General features: G+C 43.3%; 1 protein-coding gene across 3 annotated transcripts in view; it reads left to right on the plus strand.

Annotated features, from left to right (window-relative positions):
- Nucleotides 1–27,177, plus strand: part of LOC310680970 (uncharacterized protein) — a 133,548-nt gene that overhangs the window by 74,663 nt on the left and 31,708 nt on the right. The window contains exon 3 of one of the 3 annotated variants that reach the window (XR_014513025.1): nucleotides 1,706–1,785. The exons of 1 other annotated variant lie outside the window; for it this stretch is intronic. The gene's annotated coding sequence lies outside the window, so the exon portion shown is untranslated. Of the gene's footprint in view, nucleotides 1–1,705; nucleotides 1,786–6,736; nucleotides 6,786–27,177 lie in introns of those variants that run through there. One more of the 3 variants, XR_014513029.1, reaches the window with a different exon arrangement.

Raw genomic sequence — 27,177 nt, forward strand, 5'->3', positions numbered from 1 at the left:
GCCCCATTAGCTAAAGTGGTGCTTCAGGTTAAGAACAGTTTCAGGTTAAGTATGGACCTCCGGAATGAATTAAGTACTTAACCTGAGGTACCACTGTAAGTGGGAATAACAAATGAGAATTCAGAAAACAAGATGAGTCTCTATTTCATTTCTAAGGTGAAGCATGAAGTCAGCCCTACTGTTCTAGCCTCCCAGGCAACACACTAACTGAGCCAATGAGACAAGTTCTGAAGTGAACAGACAGATGTTGCACAGCACTGGGTAGTTCTGATGAACTAATTAAGTAGAGCTTTATTTCTGCCATGGCTCTGTTCCAGCATCTCTTTTCTGTGCTCAGCCTTAACCTTGGAATCCATGAAACAGATACAGCTATATGTGTTCGGCATTTCCTTCACTACAAGTCTCCACACAACACAAAGGTCTATCAGATGATGAGTCTTGAGCCCTGGCATATTTCTTCTAGAAATTAAGAACTACTTCTAAGTTAGAATGCATAGGATGCAAAGCTTCAAGTGCCCTTCTTTAGAATTCACTGCAATCTCACAACCAGCAGGAGACATTTGTTATGTTCTACTTTTACACTATGTTCTTAAGCCTTCCAGGAGCGAATCCTGATGATGGATTAAACCTTTTACAAAGCAAATACATCTGAGGCCAAACAAGCTGAGCTATCGCTCTCTTGCCAATACTCTCAGATCTCATAGGTAAGGTCTAATTACAGTTTACCTGTCTGGAAGCTGTACAGCAGCAGCAACGCAATCCAAGACATATTTATTACAATTAAGTCCCATGGTCTCCAATAGGGCTTACTCCCTTGTAAGTGACACTACTCCTATAGTGTTCAACAAGAGGGGGGCTGGAAAGCCAACCCAATGCATTAAGAGACCTGGATATAATCTCTAAACAGAATACATACTCTATAGTGAAATCTACCATACCACTGGGGAGGTCGGGAAAGATGGAGATATTTATACTGTGATCATATTGGAACATAAGATTAAGTCCATCTGGATAAACCATGTCAAAGGCGCTGTCATATGCCAGAGATGAATTTCAAAGCCTGCCACTCTTGGGGCTGTATGCAGTTTAAGAACTTGGAGGTGGTATTTAGAACCAGATGTTTGGGTCGCTTTAAGTCTGACCTTGAAAAATTCTTTTCTAAATCCCTGTTCAAAAGTATACTTCCCAAGAGTCCCTCATGTCCCAAACTTTCCCCTTCACCTTGTCCATTGTCATTTGATACCACAATGACAGTATCTCCTTTGACATACTTTCTTGACCAAGATCTTGGTGATGGCAATAACCACAATTAGGCTGGAGCTTGTCTTATGCACACTTGCACTTCTCATAGTCCCTATCTCTTGTAACTTATAGATGCAATCAAATTCCTGGTAACTTTTGCATATGGTTTGCATAAGTGTTACCTGGTAAAGAGTTACAGTGGCACCTTCAATCATCTTATTCATTCATGTGGGAGCGAGGAGAATAAAGACGGGCTGCCGATAGTATATTTCTAAAAATGTAACCTAGGCAGTGTGACTCATGATCCACACCTTGTGTCATTCAATAAACAGTGTCTTTTGAAAATCTTCCCACCATGAATGGGCTGTGAGTGCTCAAAGGAACAAGAAAAATTGTGGTTCTGCCTACAGAGTGAGTGGAAATAGATGCAACCCCCCCCCCTTTCACCTCCTTGCCCTTGCAGAAAATTGGATCAAATAGTCTGAGGATTGTGAGATTGCTACATCCCTTCTTCAACGATTCAAGGGCCTGATGCAAGGAAAGGTGTGTACTTTGAGAGGGTCTCTCTTGTTTTCTTGCTGCTTACAGCTGCTATTCACAAGTAGTGTTTCATAGGTTGATTTGTTGTCCTCAGATTAAGTTCTTAAAGGAAGCCTACCTACAAAAGGCCTTGAAGTCAAATTACATTCCGCTTTTGTTCCTTGAAACTTCACTCCCTATTGTGTGGAGGGGTGGATAGGAAGTGCAAACACACACACATACATGCATGCATTTTGTACTTGCAAAGGAGTAAAACAAAAATGGAACAAACAACCTGTCTCCTAGCAAAGAGTTCTGCATAGATTAGAAGAGAATAATAACCTTTTGTTTTACCGTTTTTTTAAAAAAGCCAACAATGCGCTTTTGTTTTGCATAAGAAAGGAATATTTTTAATAGTGTTGGAGTGGAGAAGTAATCATTTAAGTAAAGGGATGGACTAAGTAGAAACAGAAGAATATTTTGGAATTTAGCCATCAGACCAAATACCATGCCTGGTAATGAATGGTTGATGAGGTACATTTAGGGAAGGGTGGGGGGACCCACATGAACTACAAGTAAACATGGCTTCCAGTTGTCAGGACCTGCAAATCGTGTTTATGCAAGAATAATTGTGCCAAGCCAGCTTGTGATTGCGGGAGGGGGTACGGCAGTCTACACAATCATGAAATCCACCGTATTTTTCGCTCTATAGGACACACCTGACCATAGGATGCATCTTGTTTTAGAGGGGGAGAACAAGAAAAAAAAAAATCTCCCCCTCTCTGCGCAGCGCCCCTTCAGCGAAGCAGCAGGAGAAACGGAGCCCCTTCCATTTCTCCTCCCGCTTAGCTGAAGGGGCGCTGCGCAGCTCTCCCTCTCCCACATTGCCTTCACCTTCAGTGAAGGCAACCCGAAGCCTCCGGAGTGCGGCGGGAGCGCTCCCACTGCGCTTCTGAGGCTTCGCGTTGCTTTCGTTGAAGCCAATGAGCCTGCATTCACTCCATAAGACGCACACACATTTCCCCTTAATTTTTGGAGGGGAAAATGTTCATCTTATAGAGCGAAAAATACGGTATGTAGACGCGGGGAGTCAAAATACATTGATCTGACAGGCCTATGATATCTGGTTCCTAATAAACAAAAGGTATGATGCTCAAAGGTCCAAAGGAACAGGAGTCAGGATGGATAAGCATAGAAGAAGTCCTGTGGGGAAAGGCCCCTCCGGACTGGTGTTTTTTTCTGGGGGTCAGTTGTGCAGTAATGCTCAATAGCATATCATCCAACATTTCTCTGACGAAAATAGGGCTCAAGCATTGAATTTTAGGCTTACTGGGTGCCATCTCTTCAGTGTTTTTTTCCATTCTGGTTTGTTTGGCAGCAGTTGGAGCAGCTGATTGGAAAACAAGCTGCTTCTCCTGACTTTGCAGCGTCACTTAGCACTGGAGCTGCTGTATATTTAGAGTGAAACTGAAAGGTGCTGGGCTGGATCCATTTGACAAACAACCTGTCTGCCCGCTCAAGGGTGTGGTGGCTATTTACAGTGTCTGCATTACAATTTGCTAATGCAAGTGGGTCAGGTAACTCAAACCACCCTTGGAGAAGACTAGTAAAAGTCTAGCCCTTAAGTAAACACTTCCCTTCCCTGCAGAGCGAGCATCCTTTGTCATGTGGTGTCTCAGTCGCTTCCTGGTATTGCTGTTCCAGTCAAACACTTCTCTTTATCTCCCTCCGATTATCACACTGGCCACTTCATCACCAAGGCTGTTGTTGCTGTAATCTGGAAGGTCAGTAAGTTCTGCTGAACTGGAAACTTACCCTTCTGAAGAAGAAAAAACACTAGTAGCGTTCTTGAAACACTGACCAGCGTCGTATTTTAACCGGGATTTAGCAAGGCTCGGGATTTATTCTCAATGCCAAAGCCTAGCCCTGGAACAAATAGAGAACCAATAATCCTTCAGCCTATTCTAACAGCAAACTTATTTTCTTTCGGCAGCCAAAGCAGCAAGACGGAGGTGGGGAAACTCCAAGGTTTGCAGAAATAGAAAATAGAAAATCTTATGGCAAGCCTCAAAATGACCCAATGAGGACTGAGCATGCTCAGGGCTGGCACTGGAATGCTGAGTGAATATTGCAAGGAGATTGATGGAATAATGGTTAGAGTGTTGGACTAGGCCCTGAGAAACCAGGGTTCAAATCCCCACTCAGCTATGAAGTTCACTAGGTGACCTTGGGCCAGTCACCATTTCTCAGCCTTATCTACCCCAAAGGGTTGTCATGAGGATGAAATGGCGGGGGGTGGGGGAGAACCAGGGACAGCACTTTGAGCTCTTTGGAAGAAAAGGTGGCATATTAATGTAATAAATAAATATCCTGAAAAGGTGCATGGTTTGCTGGCTGGAAGCCTGAACAAGAGTGCTTCATACTACAGTGGTACCTCAGGTTAAGTACTTAATTCGTTTCAGAGGTCCGTACTTAACTTGAAACTGTTCTTAACCTGAAGCACCACTTTAGCTAATGGGGCCTCCTGCTGCTGCCGCACCGCCGGAGAACGATTTCTGTTCTCATCCTGAAGCAAAGTTCTTAACCTGAAGCAGAGTCTGTAACCTTAAGCGTATGTAACCTGAAGCGTACGTAACCCAAGGTACCACTGTACTTCATACTACAACGTTTTGTGGAAGGTCCCAGTTGTTATTCTGTGTAATAAGCAAAGCTCACCCAACAACTCTAGAATTGATGAACAGAGCTATGCTCTGGTATACAAGAACATTTCACAGCAACATAGGAAGTTGCCTCATATTGAGTCACATCCTTGGTCCATCAAGCTTAGTAGTGTTGACAGTGACTACCAGCAGGGTTTCAGGCAGGAGGTATTCCCAGCTCTACATGGAGAAGTCAGGGATTGATGCAGGGACCTTTTGCACGCAGAACATGCCCACTACCACTGAGGTTTCCCAAGTCTCCCTTCTTTGAACGGGAAAATGCTCCACATGTACAATGAAGAAACCAGTTGAGGAGACAATGGCTGTGTACACAGCATGCATTTAAAGCACCCCCCCCCCAAGAATCCTGGGAAGTGTGGTTTGTTGAAGGTGTACTCTGTGAGGGGTAAACTACAGTTCCCAGCATTCTTTGTGAAGGAGGGATGTGCTTTAAGTGTATGATTTGTGCACAGCCAGTGAGGCAGCTCTGACAGACACTTTGCATGGTAGAATTTCCTGGACTGAATCTCACATTTGCAAAAAAAAAGAGGAAAACATTTGAACGGATCCCATGTGAATGTGAGTTGATGACAGGCATGGCACAGAATGTACTCTTTGACCATGGACAGACATCAGTTAGCTAGCACTGGCCCTCCAGGAACTGGAAGATTAGAACTACTAGATTAGAGATAACTAGATTCCTGGAGAACTGTTATCCTGAGGTGACCATAAACCAAACCCTCACAGAACAATTGGCATCAGCTGCAGGCAACAGCTTTTGACTGCCTGGCTTCCTTAGCAGAAATTCAGACCACTGAGATGACTTAGCTGAAAGATTCTGCTTGCTTCTACTTGGATAAGTGATTCCTCCTGAACTCAGTTCTCTGACGAAGGTTGTATAGCTGACTCAAAGCGGGTTGGGAGTGTAGATGCACGGAGATCTCACCACACAAAGCATGTGCATCTGTAGGCAGAACAAGAGTGATGTTTCTCTGCCTTGAAAGCAGATCTTTCAGAATACAGCAAAACTTTGTCCAGACCACTTCCAATTCACTTCAGCACATTGGTTTTCACTCTGCAAATTCTCTCTCTTTTCCACCAGAGATCTCTCAAGTGCACAGAGGGGACTAATCTGTTATCTTTTGGGAATGTTTCCAGCTGCTCCGTTCTGCCCACACCGGCTCTGTTTTGTGTTACCTCAGAAACTGAAACTAACGTGACACCAGTATTGAGAAACCAAAACAGGAAGTTAACACAGATTGCCATATATGGGCCACACAGGGTGTGGAGTAACATGTTCAGACTAAAAATACAGCGATATGTAGCTGCCGTCTATTTTCAGTTTGGCTCAATTCCTACTTTCTACACTTCGATGGCATTAAATATAATCTCTCATTCTTGGCATTCAGCAAGGAAGCATTTTGTTTCCTCTCATTGAAAACTTGCATAACTGTGGCTACGAAGTTAGTAAAATAATGCATTTTACTTCAGTTTAGATTGGTGCAAGCTTTAGACAGGCACAGTGGAAAGGCAACGCAATAAATAAAAGCCTGTCTCATTCCTTCTCCCCTTATTCCTGAAATTTTGCTATCTCTGGCTTGATGCAGGGTTTTGTGAAATCTGAAAGCTTGCATGCAAGTAATCCAGGGCTGTGGAACCTGGGCTTTGCTGATGGGAGTCCAGCAACATCTTTCATGCTTAACAGAATATAGTATTTTGATACATTTCTTTTTTTCAAAACCAAAACCGAAAAACCAAATCCAATTATAAAAACCCTGCCAGGGTTAACTGGGAGTTAACTGGCTATCTCCTATTGGCTCAAGCTCCGAAAGTCTGGGGATTGTAAGCTAAGGCTGGTGCCTTAATAGACATTCACCATGCTGAGCAATGATGCTGTGCAATGTCACAGATTGTGCTTGCTTACAACTTACTCTACAAGCACCCCCACTTTCCCTTGGCCTTTCAGGCCCAAATCCAGATGGGGATGATGGAGTGCCTGAGACCAGCAGAAATGCCCCTTGTTGCCCTGGTCCTGTATTGTCTCACAAACCCTTAAGGATCATCTGCTTTTCCTGGAACTGTAGTTTGTTATGGGAATTGTGGGTCTGTGAGAAGGGAAACTACAATTCCCAGGAATCTTTGTGGGAGGAAACAATATGCTTTAAACATGCACTGAATGTGCTTTAAATACATGGTGTTGATTGTGGGTCAACAGAACTGGGGGAAACCAGTCCACTGTTGTCCCTGATTATACTTTTTCTTCTTCTCATCAACAGGGAGGCTCCTGTATTATAGACTGAGGGGCTACACCCAGCCTGACAACAAAGGCAGAATGCCATTAAATCATCTTGTACTAACAGCCACTGTTTTTCCTTTTCTAACTCCAGCAGTTGTGTCATTAAAAAAATAAAAATAAAATGCTGGCCTCTCAGCTTGCACACAAAGTTATGCCATATTTGCAGAGAGAGTTGCACTATTATGACCTTGCTTCATGTAGGCAGCTTCACACGCCCACAAATTTTATGTCGCCTTAGCGCATGCCCTAGAAACTTTGCCCAATGCCTGTGGTCCTTGCAGAACTACAGTCGCTGCCAGCCAGCAGCTGAGCTTCTAGGTGAGGGGCAATGATAGAACTTGCTCATACAAGTGCTGCTGACACTTCCCTCCCATTTAGTGAGTGGTGTTGCATTTCAGAAAGGAGATAGGTGGGGCTGAGCAGGCTCATTTGTCCAAAAAACACTTGGCAAAACCGGAGTAGCATATCAACAAACTCTGGGTTTTCCTTCTGCCTCTGTCTTGGGAGGTTTTCTGTGTTTGCAGGACCTCGAGTTGTGGGTCTGTGGTCATTAACTAGAACTGCATGAAGAGAATGGAAGGAGAGGGGGATTAGCAGTTGCCTATTCTAGTATTTTTGGAGATGAGAGGAAGGGTAGCTTTCAATGCCCTGCCTCCTTCTGCTGTTAATCTTCTCCCCATCTCTTCTCTCTGATCCCTCAAGGCTGTTAACCTGGTTGTGAAAGAGAGATACGCCATTCATGCTTAGAGCAACTATATTTCTGCAACTGAGCCATAGGATTCCAAGCAAGTTTTAAGCCCAATTGAGCCTTGGCATAAATTTAACCCTGTTTAGTGAAGTGAAATCATTGATGCTAGAGAAAAGACCTGGTAACTTTAAAAGAAAAATCAAATGGGATTCTAAGCACTAAGTTACATGGGATGCTCAATGTGTCAGTCAAGCTGCAGGAATCTTTATAAAAAGCTTTAAATAGGAGTCATATGGGGGAGTAATTGGGATGGTGACACACCAAAAATAGGGATAAATCTGCTATCAGGATTTACCCATTTTGGTGTTCAGTGTAGCTATTTACCCCGCAACTATCCTTTTCTACTCTGTGTTCAAGATCTCTGAAGCAGGATACTTCCATTCAGAGGGTGATCATAGATGGATTGCACCTCCCTCCCATCTCAAATCCTGGTAAAATGCAAGCTCTTTCTTTTGTCCCATTCCACCCATTATAATGACAAGCATTGTTAAAAATTCATTTTGTTGTTACTGAAGGGCATAAAGAGCTAGGATAATGTGGCATTTTTTCACACATTAAATGAAAAGCATTTGTGCTGTTGTGAATGATGTTAATAGAAGATAGAAAGCTGCATTTATTTATTTATGTTCAGCTGGATTAAAATTGTATGAGAACACGTGTCTTTGGTTTGTAAATATAATTTTAATTTCTCAGTAGCTAATACACACACACACACACACACACACACCCTTTCCTAGGGTGTAACATATGAATTAGATGGGATTGTATCCAATACAGCATTTGTGCAAGAAGAAAAGAGATGTTTTAAGTCAAATGTACATTCTTAGCCATTTTAAAACTTGTGCTGCAAACCAATTCAAGCAAAAAACCAATATTGAGCATTATGTGTCAAACCGTTCTAAAAGGTCACCAAGGGCGAAATGAGGAGTGTGTGTGTGTGTGTGTAAATAAAACAAACTGAAAGGGAAGGGGGTGATATGTTTGGGGAACCCCTGAAGATGTGCAGAGATACTACGGTAACTGGTCTTCTGAAAACGATCTGTGTGGCTGTTTAAGCTAGGTAGGCTAAGAGAACCAACAGGCAGGAATCAATCACAGAATTGTAAGTCAGAAGGGATCTCGAGGGTCATCTAGTCCAACAGAAGGCATGTGAAAACATGTGAAAACAGACTCCATCCAAGCTGCTAAGTGTGGGGAGAAATGGAAAATTGTTGACAAAGGGCGTGGGGCATGCTGGCCAGCTAAGCTGTTTTTCTGAATTTCAGAGGAAGACAGCAACGCAGATGTTGATGTTAACATCAGGCTCTCCCTTTTGCTTGGGGAAAAAGAGAGAGAGGGAGAGAGAGCTGCGGTGGATGTCCAAGAAAGATACTGCTATCATTATGCCTTTCCAGTTCTATTTAAAGTCCGCGTAGGAGCCAAGAGGAGAAGCTCAGCATAAACACCACCAGATCAGGGTAGTACCAGGTGTCAGCTAGCCCTGCAAAGTCACTGAAATGTCAAGGATTGTTTTTCCTCTCCTCCCTTGCTTTCGTCTGACTGGGAACTGCCAGTGTTTATTTAAAAGATATCCTTCGCATTTGGCAAGGATGCCAGTGGGGCAGACGTTAATGGATTATTATTTGGAGCTGGCAGGATGCCAAGGAGACAAGGATAGCTTGGGCTTGCTACCCAAAGCCCCTGCCATTAAGCATGAGAAAAAGAGTCCAAGTATTGGAACTGCCGGGCCTTGTGGTTTTCAGAGTTAGGCTGAACACGGCTTTCCAATAAATGCTCTTTGCTCTTATATTAGATCTGACCTACTAAAATTCCGTAGGGGAGAATGGAAAGAGGTTGGGGGGCATTCAGCTACAGCTTCAAGGTCCCAAAGCAATAATGCCCTAGTTTGGCTGGTTAGTCTGTTGGGTTTTCGTCAGCTGCAGCGTCATGCCGGTTAGCGGTGCAAGGAATGTCTTTTTCCACAGACAGAGAGGACCCGATCAGATAGCAGCTAAATGAAGTGGAGGTTTCCACGCTCGTTTCCGATGGGTCTTTGATGCAACAAGTCTGTAATGCTGAAACCATCTGCTCTGGCTTGTGGAACTTGTCATTCACATGGCATGTCATTCACATGGACATTTTGCATCAGGCAAAGCTAGCAGTTTCACTCGTCTTGTGAAAGCCTTGACATACAGATCCACAGGCCAGGAAAAATCCTTAGGAAATGAGTTTCCATGGGCAATTGTTGAAATGTTTTTGAGATGCTTTCTGGGCACATCTTAAGCCATCTGCCAGAACAGGACGACATGTGCAAACCACGCAAAGTCAGCTGCTGTTTTGACCTCAGCAGTTAAATATCTGTACTTGAATTCACCCTGGGACTACTGGATCCAGCCACTTGATTCAATGGCACAGGCAGATAATGAAAACATTGGGAAAACTAGAAATTGAGGCATATATATATCATACGTTTACATGAAACTACAAACAGTTCTGTTAATTGTATGAGTTAAACCATCACAAGGCTGCCTCTGCCAACCTGGTGCTATCCACATATTTTTGAACTACTGCTCCCTGTGATTGATGGAAGTTGTACTCCAAAATATCTGCTGTACTCAAAGACCATAATTCCAAGCCATAATGACCTGGAGGAGAAAGAACAAGTTTCTGTTCTGGCAGAATCAGTCAGTCACTGGGGTCCTCCAAACAGGTTTGGGTTATATAATACCCTATGTCCCATGATCGCTGCTATTTCGACAGTGCCTGGTTAGGAAGTGCAGGTCCGTGGCACTCCATTCTTCACGGGAACCGTCACAGAGAAGTAGCAATGGCTTCAGGGCTTCTTGTTGAGAGGCAGGTGGATCATTCAGCTTCCCAGCATGTTTAGGATTTGCTGGAGCTTCCCTGCCTAAGCTGGTGCAAGGTGAGGAGTTGTCATCAGCTCACAGTGGTCATAGATTGCCCTGTATATGATTTGGAATAAGTTGTTTGGAAACTAAGTTATTCCATAAAAATCATTCCAGGAACAGCCTGTGATTTTGTAGGCCAAATAGACACACTGGGGCATATTTTGATTACCAAACAACAACAACAACAACTCAAAAAAACAACAACAATTTGAGGGGCCTTTTTTAAAAAATAAATAAATCTGGGTCTCTCAAGCTTGCTTTTTAAAAAACAAACCAACCAACCCTTTCTGTTCTTTATATTGGAACTGTTTATTATTTCTTCCGCGGAGCAGGGGGAGCCATCTGTACATGTCCTGAAGCATTATATAAATATATATATTTACACAGCCTCCGTTCTGATGACCCTGAAAACAGGTTGCACATTAGCACACGAAACCCATTGCAGCTTCAAAGAAATTCTGTCACATTCCACCAATGCTCTTAGGCAAAGGAATCCTACTAGCAACTCCAGGAGTTAATTTGCTAATGTCAAAAATGATGGGGCAAATGCAAAGTAGTGTCTTGTGTCCTGGATATTTTTAGATCAATATTGTTTACTGTTTTGCTTCTGTTCTACAAAGTCTTCTCTTTCATACACACACAGAGAGAGAGAGAGCGCAAAACAAAAAAACAAAACCCTGCATTCCACAGTTGCAACATCTATGTTCTTTGAGAGTCAACCTTCCTTCTAGTCCATCAGGATGTGTACGCTATAATTAAGGTGCTGAGAAAGACCATTGAGCAAAAGCCAGTAGCTGAAACACAGTAACATTTACTGCTGTGATTGAAAGCATCGGAAGGTTGGGTGGAATTTTACTATGTAGTAGTTTTATCTGCTCAGCACTGGCAAAGGAGAAGAAGAGAAACGAAACCTTAGACAAAGATTTGTCACTAATGAAACAGATAAAGCAAACAGTTTTACATTTGTTTTCAAGCTGCAGACAAATAACTATTAGCCCTGGCAGATGAGATATTTTCTACTGGAAGGTTATTAAGGATTCATTTATTTTAGCTGAAGTTCAATTATTTCATTTTCATTCTTCAGTATTATTGGACCTATAGAATACTACCGTGCCTGGCTGTGGTTTAGTGGGCTCTTCCTCTCTAAGAGATGTGTTTATTTGTTGATTTATTATACTTATATTCCACCTTGTAGCATTGAGAGGCTCTTGAAGTGGCTTACGCAACATTATGAAAAGTAAGGAACACTGTGACTCACTTCTAGTAAAGGGACAGCAATTGCACAGCATGCATATGGAACCAGGATCATTCAGGCAGCATTTTCAGCAAAAGGTTGTGACGGAGCAGTTGGCACTTGGCTTTGCTCATGATGGAGTCAGGTCTTCCTTGCTAGTAGCTGCCAGACAACAGCTCCCTCTGAGGCAAGGGACTGGGACTGAGCAGCTGGATCTTGATGGAAGCAGTCTCCTCTTGCAAATGCCAAACATCAGCTCCCACTGAAGTCAAATTTAGCCATGGTTGCCAAATGGCAGCCCAGCTAGGGCTCAGTCCAAAAGCCTATTTTGCCAGAGGTCTCGGAAGGTGTGAAATAAAATGGTCATGTGCAGAGTGCCTATTCCGCTCTGCTGAGTTATTAGCCAGCTCCCATACACCCCAAATTAGGGGTTCCTTCAAAAGTCACTTGTCAATGGGCTCAGTCAGGCAGTACTGAGCTTACTTCCAGTTTCCAACCCCATGACTTGGCTAGCTGTCCTTGAGAACTGCAACATTTCTTTAAAAATCAGCCACTCCCCTTGGCCATTCAGAATGTAACTGACGGCCACATCCCTCAGCAACACGTCTGTTGTTGCAAGACACGCTGTAACCTTGCAGGACACGTTGCTCTCCATAACTTACTCTCTTGCTTGTAGTGGGTGTACCAAGCTTGCTCCCTATAGCCCCAATGGAACCAGTGCTTACTTTTTCATTGCCCTTAACAGCCACTCTTCATTAAGCCTTCTCCCAGGCTATTCCCTTCCTCCTTTCCCCAAAGGTTTGTTGCTGCCCAACTGGATAGCCTCCCACTCTCAACAGCTGTGCCCTTGCCACAAATGCCAGATTGCTGGGGTTGCTGTCCTTTTGATATAATGAGAGAGAGAGAGAGAGAGATACGCCCACAATAATGAAGGGCATGTGTTTCTTTTTATGCTGTTGGTGCAGGAGCCAAGAAGCAATTGCTGCTCACCAGATCTTTGGAATAGTCCTCTTTAAGCTGTCATGGAGTTTTGTTCTTGATTTGGCATTTTGCTCCTTTCCAAGATTTCATAGGCACATGGAGGGGGAAGGAACTTTGTAGGCCATCAAGCCCAACCGCCTGTTGTGGGTAGGCATTTCAGAGCAAGGTCATCCCCAAGAAATGGCTGCCCAACTTCTGCTTGAAGATCACCAGTGAGTTTCATCATCAAATTGATATTCTTCTTCTTCTTCTTCTTCTTCTTCTTCTTCTTCTTCTTCTTCTTCTGCCCTATACCCATTGATCTCAGGGCAGTTCACAACATAAAATCACAATATAAACACCACAAAATACATAATTAAAACAAAAACAAAGACAACCCAATAATCCCCCCACTTCCACAACACATTTTAAAAGGGCATCGGATGTCAATCAGCCAAAGGCCGGGTTAACAACCAATGTTTTCGCCTGGCACCTAAAGGTATATAATGAAGGTGTCAGCTGAACCTCCCTGGGGAGAGTATTCCATAAATGGGGAACCACCACAGAAAAGGCCCATTCTCATGTTGCCACCCTCCAGACCTCTCGTTGTGGAGGCACACAAAGAAGGGCCTCAGATGATACCCAAAGGGTCAGGGTAGGTTCAGGGTAGGCTTGACAACAATATGTCAGGAGTGCTCTGATGGTGTTTCCTGCTTGGCAGGGGGTTGGACTCATAGAATCATAGAATCATAGAGTTGGAAGAGACCACAAGGGTCATCGAGTCCAACCCCCTGCCAAGCAGGAAACACCATCAGAGCACTCCTGACATATGGTTGTCAAGCCTCTGCTTAAAGACCTCCAAAGAAGGAGACTCCACCACACTCCTTGGCAGCAAATTCCACTGTCGAACAGCTCTTACTGTCAGGAAGTTCTTCCTAATGTTTAGGTGGAATCTTCTTTCTTGTAGTTTGGATCCATTGCTCCGTGTCCGCTTCTCTGGAGCAGCAGAAAACAACCTTTCTCCCTCCTCTATGTGACATCCTTTTATATATTTGAACATGGCTATCATATCACCCCTTAACCTCCTCTTCTCCAGGCTAAACATGCCCAGCTCCCTTAGCCGTTCCTCATAAGGCATCGTTTCCAGGCCTTTGACCATTTTGGTTGCCCTCCTCTGGACACGTTCCAGTTTGTCAGTGTCCTTCTTGAACTGTGGTGCCCAGAACTGGACACAGGACTCCAGGTGAGGTCTGACCAGAGCAGAATACAGTGGCACTATTACTTCCCTTGATCTTGATGCTATACTCCTATTGATGCAGCCCAGAATTGCATTGGCTTTTTTAGCTGCCGCGTCACACTGTTGGCTCATGTCATGTTTGTGGTCAACCAAGACTCCTAGATCCTTTTCACATGTACTGCTCTCAAGCCAGGTGTCACCCATCTTGTATTTGTGCCTCTCATTTTTTTTGCCCAAGTGCAATACTTTACATTTCTCCCTGTTAAAATTCATCTTGTTTGTTTTGGCCCAGTTCTCTAATCTGTCAAGGTCGTTTTGAAGTGTGATCCTGTCCTCTGGGGTGTTAGCCACCCCTCCCAGTTTGGTGTCATCTGCAAATTTGATCAGGATGCCCTTGAGTCCATCATCCAAGTCGTTGATAAAGATGTTGAATAAGACCGGGCCCAAGACAGAACCCTGTGGCACCCTACTAGTCACTCTTCTCCAGGATGAAGAGGAACCATTGATGAGCACCCTTTGGGTCCGGTCAGTCAGCCAGTTACAAATCCACTGAGTGGTAGCATAGTCAAGACCGCATTTTACCAGCTTCTTTACAAGAATATCATGGGACACCTTGTCAAATGCCTTGCTGAAATCAAGGTAGACTACATCCACTGCATTCCCTTCATCTACCAGGCTTATAATTCTGTCAAAAAATGAGATCAGGTTAGTCTGACACGACTTATTTTTCAGAAATCCATGCTGACTATTGGTGATCACAGCATTCCTTTCTAGGTGCTCACAGATTGTTTGCTTAATGATCTGCTCCAGAATCTTCCCTGGTATTGATGTCAGACTGACTGGGCGGTAATTATTTGGGTCCTCTCTTTTCCCCTTTTTGAGAATAGGGACAACATTTGCCCTCCTCCAGTCTGCCGGGACTTCGCCTGTTCTCAAGGACTCGATGGCCCTTGTGGTCTCTTCCAACTCTATGATTCTATGATTCTATGATATGGAGAGAGGCAATCCTTACCATTAGAAAGTTTCTTCTGATGCTCAGCTGAAATTTACCCCCTTCTAACTTAAGACCATTAGAGCTGTTTTTTCACCCTGTAGCAGCAGAGAACAAGGTCACATCTACACCACACATGTAAAACGCACAGCTTCCCTCAAAGAATTCTGGGAACTGTAGTTTGTTAAGGGTGCTGGGAATTGTAGCTCTGTAAAGGGTGAACTACAGGTTCCAGAATTCTTTGTGGGAAGCTTTAAAAGTGCTTTAAATGTATGGTGTGGGTATCATTTTTAGGAAATAAATAAAAATAAATAAAATGATGCCTTTTGTTCACCTGATGATTTTCTTCTTCAATGAAAAGTCTGATTACCAAATCCAAGAAATGAGGCGGGAGGAGCTAGTTAATGAATTATGAAGATGACTGGCAAGTCTTGGCTACATAGCAAGCTGCCTTCAGCTCCATCCAAAGTCCCCCACCCCCTGCAGCTGCAGAAATAGCAGAGCACATGAAAGGTAATATTTTTTGCTATTAGCGAAGAAAGGGAAAAATGTGATCTTTGCTACAGCCTTGGGAATAATTTTCCAAAGCTACATAGAAAAAGCCAAAGTGAATAGTGCTTTTCTTGGCACTGGCCTGACTGCTTAGCTCACATCAATAATTTTAATGCTTTATTTGTGGTTTGGGTTGTAGCAATTGGTGAAAACCTATGGAGAAAAAAAAGTGACAAAATCTACTAAATATCTCCAAAGTTCATGAGTTGCATTTTTTTTCGTGGGGGGGGGGGAATACTCCATGTTTTTGAGAAGCCTTAGAAACTATACAGGCTCATAAAGTGAAGCCATAAAAGCAGTTTTACTTTACATTTTCAAACATTGCTGAAAAACATTTTATGAGGTTTTAATTAGAGCTTTATGGTTTGAGGAGTTACAATGACAGATTGTCCAATGTTTTTGGAGATGTCTAAATATTGCACAATAGCTCCGCCACCGGCTAAGCACAAAATACAGCAATTTTAATTCTGGAGCGCACATGTGCTGTATTATTTCCTCTCCATTACTAAAGATTGCCCTGGTACAATATGTGCAGCTGATTTTTGTGGTCAGCAGATAAGATTATCTCTCCCCAAAAAACCTTGGAGCACCATTAAACTAATGCTTCAGCTGGCACTTGCAAGTACAAATGGTTATCAAAATATAGTGCAAATGCAGCATTTTAATCTAGATGTTGGCAGAGGTTTGGGCACTGATGCAGAAACTGTGGACGGGAGACAGTGAATGTGAATAGCTACAGTGTAGATTTATGAAAGGAACTTCCTAGCAGTAAGAACACCTGGCCAACGGAACAAGTTGCCTATGGAAGTTGTGGAATCTCTTTCACTGGCACTTTTAAAGGGGAGTCTGGAGAAACAACTGCCAGGAGTGGATTAGTTTAGCAGAGTGGTTTTCAACCATGGGGCCCTGCATCACTCACTGGAATTCCTCCTGCCACTCCAAGGCCAGAGACCTGGCTCAGTTTCCTCCTAGTTCTCAAGAAATGGCTCTCTCCCTCTGCAGTGTCTGTATCATAACACCCGGCAAAGACAGGTCTCTCTTCACTTGCTATAAGGGACTCTGCAAGGAGTTACAGCTCAAAAAATGCATGCTTTCTCTGAAACGATTCAATGGGGCTTACTCCCAAGGAATAGGACAGTGAACTTAATAATGCCTGTCAGGGTTGTCTTTTTCTGCTGTTGAAGCAATAATTTTGAGAAGGTTAAAAGGTAAAGGTAAAGGTACCCCTGCCCGTAGGGGCCAGTCTTGACAGACTCTGGGGTTGTGCGCTCATCTCACTCTATAGGCCGGGAGCCAGCGCTGTCCGCAGACACTTCCGGGTCACGTGGCCAGCGTGACATCGCTGCTCTGGTGAGCCAGAGCCGCACACGGAAGCGCCGTTTACCTTCCTGCTAGTAAGCGGTCCCTATTTATCTACTTGCACCCGGGGGTGCTTTCGAACTGCTAGGTTGGCAGGTGCTGGGACCCAGCAGCGGGAGCGCACCCCGCCGCAGGGATTCGAACCGCCGACCATGCGATTGGCAAGTCCTAGGCGCTGAGGTTTAACCCACAGCGCCACCCGCGTCCTTGAGAAGGTTACACACTCCTTAACAGAACAAAACAGATTGTCGTCGTCATCATTATCATTTAATAGCCTTTCACACACCTGTCTCAAAACAATGTACAAGATACAATAAAAACAGCAGTTTAAACAGTTTAAAACAACACAGAAAATAACATCAGATAAATTTAAAAACAGAAGTAGAGACCCATTCACCCAGCTGGGAGAGCTTGTTGGAACAGAAATGTCTTCAGTTGTTTCCAGAAAATGCAGGTAGTGGGTGCCTGTCATATTTTTAGCAGGAATGCAGTGCCACAAAAAAAGTCCAGCTCCTATTATTATTGGTACTAATACTACTAGTAGTTTTAGTAGTATTCTGCTCTTCCTTCACAGAGCATAGGGCAGTGCCTCTGCAACAGTGAGAAGATAGCTGGTGGGTAGGATATTAAAAGCAGACAGCCAGGTTTTTCTTATGTATCTGAGATTAATTGTTGCAACTGAGATGGAAGAACTATGTGCAAATCTATCCATCTCTGCTAAGAGCATAAGCAGCTGGGAGAGACACTATGTTGGCGATTCATGCATAGCCAATATGATGTCCTCCAGATATTATTGGACTCACATTCCCATCAGACCCAGCCAGCATGGCCAAGAGTCAGGGATGAAAGTAGCTGCAAGTCAACAACATTTGGTGTGTACCACACTGTCTACCCCTGGTTTATTTCATAATTTCTTCATACTGACTACTGCTAATTGCACTCGACTGCAGAGGATATGAGAGGGAGATTCAACACATGAAAGTAAACATACAGCCCCAAATATAACCCAGTTCAAAAGAAAACACAAAAACCATTTATATTAAAGAACTTGATGAACCACCAAAAGCACAAGCTAACTGAAAAGACTTCACCCGACGGCTGAAAGATAGCAAAGATGATATCCGAACAACATTATTTGTGGTGAGAAGGTTCCACAATAGGGTACAACCTCAGAAAATGCTATTTTCTCCAGTAGCCACTCGTTTAACTTTAAAAACAAGACCATTCAGATAAAGGCCTCTAAATCAGTGTTTCTCAAACTTGGGTCTCCAGCTGTTTTTGGACTACAATTTCCATCATCCATGAGCGCTGGCTTTTCTAGCTAGGGATCATGGGAGTTGTAGTCCAACAGAAGAAGACCCAAGTTTGGGAAACACTGCTCTAAATGAAGGTCTCAGCTCAGTGGCAAGTTCCTCTGTATGGTCCTTAAAATTCTTTGGTGCCAGAGGATGTAGGGTTTTATTGGGGGAAACCAACCCTTCAGACTGTCTGGAAATAAAGTGGATGTCAAGGAAGTTATTTACAGTCAGGTGAAACATGCTCATTAAAGCAGGACCAAGTGCACAATCTGGCTGCAAAGTTGAAGTTTCTGAAGACTTTTTGGAGGCAGACCCTTTTATAACACATTACAGTGACCAAGCTGACCTGTTACTAAGGCATGGCTAACTGTAGTGATATCATAATGGCTAGGATTATGTGAGTAATAAAACATAGTTTTTCTGGGGCCCTGGATCCAGTTCAGCATCAAAATGAAGAAAAATGCTTCGGCATCCTTTTCCCATTTAAGGAGAGTGCAGCTACGGTGGCCTGCAGGAGAAGGGACAGATCAGAGGATGCAATTTCAATTTTGACAAAAGCAGCACCTGTTATAGGTTCCAGCCTCCCACCCAGGACTATAAATTTAGACAGATGGGGAGCCTCAGGTAAAAAATACCTGGCAGCGTACAGCAACCCCTCCCTGATGGTATAATAAAGAGACTGATCAGGTTATCGCAGTAAGATTAAAAATAACCTTTGGCCATGACTTTTGAGATGAAAAGAAAACATTGGAAGGCAGCCAGATTGATCACATGGCACCTGAAGTGAAATGGTTTGAGAAACTGCCAGTGCGGAGCAAATCAGCTATGGGGAAAATATGAACTATACAAACATGTTTTATTCTTTACTTTGGGCATTCCAAGAGGTTCGTTCACATTGCCTTGTCAGTTTGGGAAATAGCTGCAGAACAAATAGATTCCCTAGCAATAACAAAGAGTTCTGTAGGGAGGGAGCTCTCCATTTTTAAGCCATGGCATGAGCAGACAACAGCCCCACAAAGCTTCCATTCAATGAACAGGAATGATCTGATTGACAGCAGTGCTTTCCAAAATATTCTTGTCTGGAATTTTGGTGGAAGGTGTTACATAGTTCCAAATATTTGTTGCTCTGTTTCTGTGGTAACAAGCCACAGTGGGGCGGCTTAATGCTGAGGCTACGTGAATACGCAGGGTTTGGAACATTTTGGTGAGGTTTTGAGCTTTTTTAACTTCTCCATTGGGCTCCTCTTCTACCTATCTTTTTAGTCCTCCTTTCCAATCAAGCTCCTTTCCAATCAAGCTGTAGCTGTAGATTTTGTGTGCTTTTCAAACAAGTTATCCCCTGCCTCATACAAAGGAACCATAAGAACATACATGTTCGGAATTACTTCCAAGATGGCACCATTCCTATCTCCTGCACACAAGTTTGCTAGAGTGATTATTCTTCAGTGGCACTATCTTGCACTCTAAAGCAACTGAACCAAACGCACAGGTACAGCACTGTCTCAGAATTACATTCTTGCACCAGCTAGAAGAACAAGTGCGGAGAAAATAGTTGACCAGGTGCTTCTTGGTTGAGTTGCCTAGATTAGATTTGGAAACCCTGTAAAGCTGTTCTGCATGAGGAGCTGCAGGTTGGAAGTGACCATCCCTCCAAGGTGCTGGAGTGACTCCATCCATCCAAGCTGTCCAGTGGCTATAAAGGCTTTCTGCTTAGGCTGGAGTTTTACCTGCAATAATAGTATTTCCTTGCTTTCTAGATGTTTCCTGGTTCTAACTGCCTGCCTCTGGCACTGAGGAGAAGCAGTGAGCTGGGCATTTAATCCTTGATAACACAAAGGTTAGACCACAGAGCCTAGGACTTGCCGATCAGAAGGTTGGTGACGGTGTGAGCTCCCATTCCTTGGTCCCTGCTCCTGCCAACCTAGCAGTTTGAAAGCACGTCAAAGTGCAAGTAGATAAATAGGTACCGCTCCAGTGGGAAGGTAAACGGCATTTCCGTGTGCTGCTCTGGTTCACCAGAAGCGGCTTAGTCATGCTGGCCACATGACCTGGAAGCTGTACGCCAGCTCCCTCGGCCAATAAAGCAAGATGAGCGCCGCAACCCCAGAGTCGGTCACGACTGGACCTAATGGTCAGGGGTCCCTTTACCTTTTTTAACACAAAATTCAGCATCAATTTTCATATACACTAGTATTTTCATTTCTTTCTCTTTTGGCTATGCTCTAATGGTGTGCATATGGTGACATACGGTTTTCCTCACTGTACTGCAGGCTCTCTCGTGTGCACCCACACACATAGGTAGCTGCTTCTACCAAATATCTGTGTCATGAACCATTGCTGTGAGCAGCTCCCCATGGTGATTTTAACCATATCAGCACAACCACTGAATACTCAAGTATCTGGAGATATGCCCTCCCATTTTCAACTCCTCTGTGACTCTCAATAATGCTAATATACTGAAGTGAACTTCTTCTGCCTATTTCACAAGTGATCTCACACTTATTCCTGAGTTTCATCTCTCTCCTTCCCCTTCCAGCTTGAGACTGGCCTTTATTTATCATCATCCTGTGGTTCCCAAGCTACTCCCATGTTGCTCACAAACAGGCTCAAAATGTCTTGCAAACTACAAAATCCAATAACAAGAATATATGGAAGGGCTTATTTATTTATGCATTTATTGTTCCATTTTTACCCCACGCTTCATTTTTAAAAATACAGAGCGGTTCACAAACAAAAGCATTAAAATACACCACACACAGAGAGCTGAAATAACAGCATCCAACAGACGACACCGCCTATTAAATCAGCTGTCTCGAAGGCCTCCTGCCACACCATCACAAAGCTCTCAAGACTTTGAAAGGTTTATCTTAAGCAGGATGTAAGACTGAAATGAAGGAGGTTCCTGATGCACCAGCATAGGCAAGGAATTCCATACGGAGGACGCCCAAGCGTGGGACCACAGGAGGACCCACAGATCTCAAAAGCTGGTGCATGTCAGGAGAGGCATTTCATAAAGTACTTGGGCCCTGAGCTATTTATATCAATAAACCTGGGCCCAAAGCCAATATCAATATCTTTAAGTAGGCTTGGAACTGAACAAGCAGCCAGTGCAGGTCACAGGGAATTGGTGCCGCATGATTTTGACTTAATACACCACAGAGTTGCCGAGGTGCCCGCAGCCTCTGAACCATCTTCAGACGCAGGCTTCCGTAGAGTACTTTGCAGTAAGAATGCCAGCCCATGGATCACTGTGGCAGATCTATCCTAGTTCAGAATGTCTGCAGCTGGCAACCCAGCCATGGTGGGAGCAAGTCCCCTTCATGGGCAGGACTCTGAGAAGACACTGCCCTGCTTGTCAGGTGGTGTGGAGCCTGTTTATTTCGAGCAAAGGAGGTGTTAAGGCAAAGGGAGCCAGACGACTAAACTTTGAATTCCCAGACAAAAGGTGTATTTAGTAGACCTCTCATTTAATTATGAAGGGTCAAACAACTTTCTAATTTACGACTTGGTTCATGCTTAAACAAACACCAAAAATGGAACACTGAAACTAAACAAATTGAGTGATTTGGTGAAACATGTGAAGAGTTTTGAGCATGTGCCAGGAGTAACGAAGTGGAAAATGTTCACACCACAGGCTACATTACAATACACCTGTACAAATAAAATGAAAGCCAGGTCCCTCTGATAATCACCTACTGCCTCTATAATGGCTTGTATAGCATCATACACTGCGGCTGATTAGGCTGAAGAAAATGGCAACCCTTGAAATTTAGAAGGTGCACTCACCTCTTCCAGTTGAAGTACACACTCAGTAGACTATTTTCAGCACCTAATATATTACCCACAGATTTCTCTCTCTCTCGCTCTCTCTGGGGGGGCGGGGGCGGGAATGTTTCTGCTAGAAATAATTGCAAAGCTCAAACTCACCTGGCAGCACTTACAAACAAGTTTATAACATGCAAGTGGGACTTCTGTGCATGGTGGCAAATGGTGGTCATTGCTGTGCATAATGCTATACGATTTAACTACAAGACTGATATATTATTATTATTCTTTGCAGCCAGTTAGCTATTTTTATGTCACGTGTTTCCTGCAACTTTTGAGTGAAGATTCACCACAGCTAAGTCACATAACTTTAATTTCCAGCATTCAGATTTGAAGGATTGGAGAGAATTGTAAAGGAACCTACCTTTGAACGGAGTAACGTTCCTGCATCAATGAGTAGCTATAGTCTGCCTTCACACACCATGAATGAAAAAGCAAGGCGGAGAATGTGGCTTTCAAGGAAATCCAATTGCCCACACATCTCATTTTATGAATTTATTACTACCGATGTTGCAGATTTGTGTCTTGACCCTAGTTGCTTAATTTGATTTGTTTCTCAAAAAACAAACTTGTTCTTTGTTCTTTTATTTTTTAATATTTCAAATAAGAAAGCAAAACAAGAATGCATCACAATAAGGATAGAAAATATTACGGGTAAAAAAGGGGGGGAGGATGATAATGAAATAACAAGAGAAGATAGATCCTTAAATTAACAGATCAAAATGTTCTTTGTTAATCTTTTTTAAAAAATAAATAAATCAATCAACTATTTCAAATCAACCCTCTTTAAATGAAATATGTTGTTTTAAGCAGTTAGCTACTTTGTTTATGTACATAAATGTATTGTTCAGGCAACTGCTTCTTTTTTCCTTGGCTTGGTTTTCTACATGGGGAGTAACAACCAGGGTTAAAGAAATGGTTGTCCAGGTCAGGGGTAGAAATTCTAGTGTCAAGTCTTAGGGTGAGATGACTTGACCCTCATTTTTGGCCTTTGAATTAATTTACAATCCCTTTCTTCCTACTACTCAGCGGCCCTCATTCATCTATGTACCTTTATTGTAGAAGGAGTAATGGCAATGTGTTTCTTGTTGCCCTGGATTCCACTGGCAGGCCAAAGATCAATCGTGGGTCTTCTACTCACCGAGCCTCTCAAGGACTGAGAAGTCTGAAAACCTGTGAAACTCAACAGGAACCCATTAAAAGCAACCACAGCCTGCATTTTCACAATGATCACTGCCTGTGAGGAGGGAAAGCACAGTTAGAAATATCTGACTGAAACATTTTGTGTTGCTGGTAGACCTGTGAATGCTTGCAGACTCGATCATGACGTCAGAGTCTCGCCATCAAGGTTCAGAGTCAGAAGCTGCAAAGTCTCCTGCTAAATCATCAGACCAAGTTTGGGGCTCGGAGATTTAGGGGTCACTAGATCTGGAGCAGATAGATGGGGGCCCACTGAGCAACTTCCCAGATCACCAAGGTCTGCAGGACCATAGCCAGGACCCTCATGGAAATCTTCTGTTGAGGAACCTAATGCTTCTTACAGCTCCTCACCAGTCCAGTGACACAGGGAGTGCACCTAGAGGCAGACAATGGAACAGAGGGGGAGAAGTGTCCTCAAGCCAGAAGTTTGGCCCTTTAAGATCCTAAAGTTGTCTGCAATAGGGCTGACCCTGGAAGAGTCAGTTGGAGGACAAGGGCTTCAAAAAGCTCCTCTGTTCTCAACCTTTGTCTGAGGAAGTTGTTCATTTGGAGCTATCCATGGTCCTGCAACTTCTCTCTCTCTCTCTCTCTCTCTCTCTCTCTCACACACACACACACACACACACACACAAAAATACGACATCACACCTAAACATGACATGTTTGGAGGTAACTAGAGCAGGCATATCCAAGGCCCATTCCTGTCATTTCACATAGTTTCTGGCCACTGCCACTACCAGTCCATCTCCAGGCAGTAAGAAGTCCAAGAATAGTCCTAGGAGTGGTCATTCTGAGGGAGTATAGAACCATTTTAATTTATCTTTCCATGGATTTTTGTAATACTAAAGTATTGTTTAAATCAGGTTTTTCCTTTGAAAGAATAAATTAAAATGACTGCAGTTAAAGCATTTCTAGCAATGCTTTGAACGTTTTTGAAATCTTCAATGGCAAGGTCACAGGTGTAGTTTGTGCAAACATAAATGGGCATGACAAATACCATGACTGGTGTTTTATGCATAACTCCCCCACATATATTTTTGTGTGCGTGCCTTTATCACTGTGACAGCAGTGCTTAGCAATTCTTGTTTTGTGCTGCTCATATCTGAATCACATGTATCAGCTTGGGTAAGAAAGAACATTCAAGAACAGATGGCGCATAGCTCTTTCAAGCCGTATCCTTGTATGAAGAGCTACCAACCACTTCAGATGTGGCTCGCAGCTCAGTTTTCGGCAAGTTCACTCAGAAGCAAGTACCTGCTGTCAGGTAAACATGCATGAGATCTGTCATCGTTAAAGCATTCAGACATGGTAGTACAAAACAGGGAATGACGTGTTGTCCATAACTATTTCACTGAACAAGCGGAAGCTACGGTAACTTGTAAATGATAACTGGGCTGCCGAAAGGAATGTGTAAAGGCTTGAGCAGTCAAAATGTGAAATGTCGGGCAATGTCGGGCTTCAACCCCTCTCACTGAACCTGTTACAGTTAAGCATAATACAATGGGAAGCTACAAATGGCTGACCCCTTTTATGTACTCAAAGTAGATGCCAGGGGGCACAGACTAGTCCCCACACTGTGGGCATGCTAAGCCCTCTTCCCACCCACTTTTTAGGCATAGAAGGTGCTCTATTCACTTATTGAAGTACACAAAGAGAGGATCCTCTTTGCACTGAGGAGCTCTGCATGCATACACAGGTACTTGTGGGCAAGGCCAGGATCTAGCACACACAGACCCCCTCAAGTGTTTTCTGACTGCCTTGGGGGCAGGGTAACCTGAACCTCCCCTACTGTTGCATGTTCCTCAGTACTGTTTCTTTGCAATATTAACTTCATTTACAAATATACAAGCAGAGCATAAGAGAGGTAAGAATACTCTCCTTCAGGAGATACCTTAGCACCAGAGGTAACTTGTGCAGCAACCCCAGTTCCAGCTGGAAATTCTCTGCTCCCTCTTTCTTCCTTTCCAACGCCAAACTTTACTCTCCATCATACTAGTCTGATGCCATCCCAGCAGGTTTCTGCTCAGCAGAACAGCCACATTCATCAAGAAATATTCACATTATTTTCTGAATGCCCTCACTACTGAGTCACAGCGATGAAACCTGTCAAACCCACAATAGCAGGCCCTGACCCCACCAGAAAAGGCTTGGGTTCCATTCTGAGAGAGTTAAATGCCTCACGTCCAGGCCATAGCAGTTCAACTTGGACTCTCACACACACCTCACCCTCTGTGTCTGCAACTTGATAGGCAGTCAGAGCCCAGGAAACATGGGTAGCCTCACATTTCTAGAAGTAAGGATTCAGGCAGTTTGATTCCTCACTTACTTTCCCCCTTAATCCTGCAAAGTAACATCTTACCTGAGATTTTCAACAGTGCTGAGCTGAACCCTGTCCTCCAATTTTCAAAAGTCTTTTTCCTCTGAAGGAAGCTTCTATTTTTCTGCTTTTTAGAATTTCATTGGGTGTGGGCTTTTGAGGTTTCCTTACCATTGCAATGTGGCTGAGGGTAGCGGTGTATTTTTCCTTCCAGTAAACATTTATCCAGCTCTCTGCAACCTCCCCAGCTACCCACACTTCCTGATCTGAAAAATCTCCCAGGGAGGAGTTACCTCCTGAGGCCTTCAACTAGGCTTTAATTGAAATGTGGGCATCCAGGAAGGCTGCACAGTGCTGACCATGAGAGATGATTTGTAGGATTGAAAGAGGAAATACAAACACCCCATGACCACCTCAAAAGTAAGGTAAGCACAACAGTAACACTGCACCCTGACCGTAAGAATTCCACCAACATTTTCTCAGCCCTTTGCAAATCCTCAAATGCAGATTCTTTTTTCATTAATTGATGGAGATTGGTCAAAAAATGGGAAGGGAAGGGGGCAGATTTCAGGCATCTGATGATCAATTCCCTCTTCAGTTCAAAGATGACTTACGAGTTTTTGTGTGAAAGACGAAATGTTAAAATAATTCCATGAAGCGTACTTCCGAACAATGAGGATTTTCTGAAATGGAGTATACCAAATCTGCCATGGTATCTCTTTCTCAGAACTAATAAAACTGCTTTTTGTTCAGGGTCGGATGGGGGTTTAAAGTGAATGAGCAACTAATTCTCCTCATTTAAAAAGTAATGAGTGCTACAAGAATGAGTGCTATGAAAATAAGCACGTGGGAGTTCTGCACAAAAGCAACAATGTGCCATTTGTTGTGTGATTGATGTGCTGCAAAGAGAGTAATAGCATGACTTTGCCGTTCGGTTTATGCAGGTGCTTAAACCTTACCAAAAAACTTTCAAGCTGCGAGGGTTTCTTGGGCAGGATCAAAGTGTGACTCATGTAGAACTGGTGTCAGTAAGAATAGGGTGCAGTGAGAATAAATGACAGCAGTCCAGGTAAAAAAATGAACAGCAGCTATCAGAGCTGAATAGGCTTGACCAAGGGCAGAATTTACTCATGTAAATAATACTCTGCACTCCTAAACAACAGCTGATGATGGATGAGCCAGAACAAGGATCTGCAGAGCAAATTAATGAAACTAAATGTTACGTGTTCTCTCTCACACTCTCTGTTTCTTTGGTTCCCAAACTATTGTTGAAGAGGATCCATCAAAGGAATTCTCTCTGAAGCATAGCTATTGAAACATCCTCCCTTTGAAACATCATGCCACCTAATCGAGACATTGTTCACCCTCGGATCCTTTCATGTTGTTATGCCTACAGCACAAAACTGGCATCCTGTGGACTCATCTCAATGGGGCCCACAGATCCCTCTGAACTCAGCACTATGATATTGCTTGTTTTAGCTTATAATGTACAAAGAGCAGACATATTCTATAATATAGTGGTATTTCATACAATGGCACTTTTGACACAACATTCTGAGTTTGTCCGTGGGATGGCCTTAGGGGTGATTCTTCTTCTTCTTCTTTATAAATTTTCCCCTCAGGATTCCAACTGGCTTATGAAATTAAAGTGCTAACATAAAAAAATAGAGGGCAGGAAAGAAAAACCATTCCATTACATCTACTTATGATCAACTGCATACTAGCCACATTCTTATTATCCAAACCATCACTTGTTTAAAATTAAAGTTAAAAAAATGGTATTGAAAAAGGAATGTCATGTCGTGTTTTCCA

The sequence above is a fragment of the Podarcis tiliguerta genome (genome assembly GCF_965153285.1).
Source record: "Podarcis tiliguerta genome assembly, chromosome: 6".
In the NCBI taxonomy this organism is placed as follows: domain Eukaryota; kingdom Metazoa; phylum Chordata; class Lepidosauria; order Squamata; family Lacertidae; genus Podarcis; species Podarcis tiliguerta.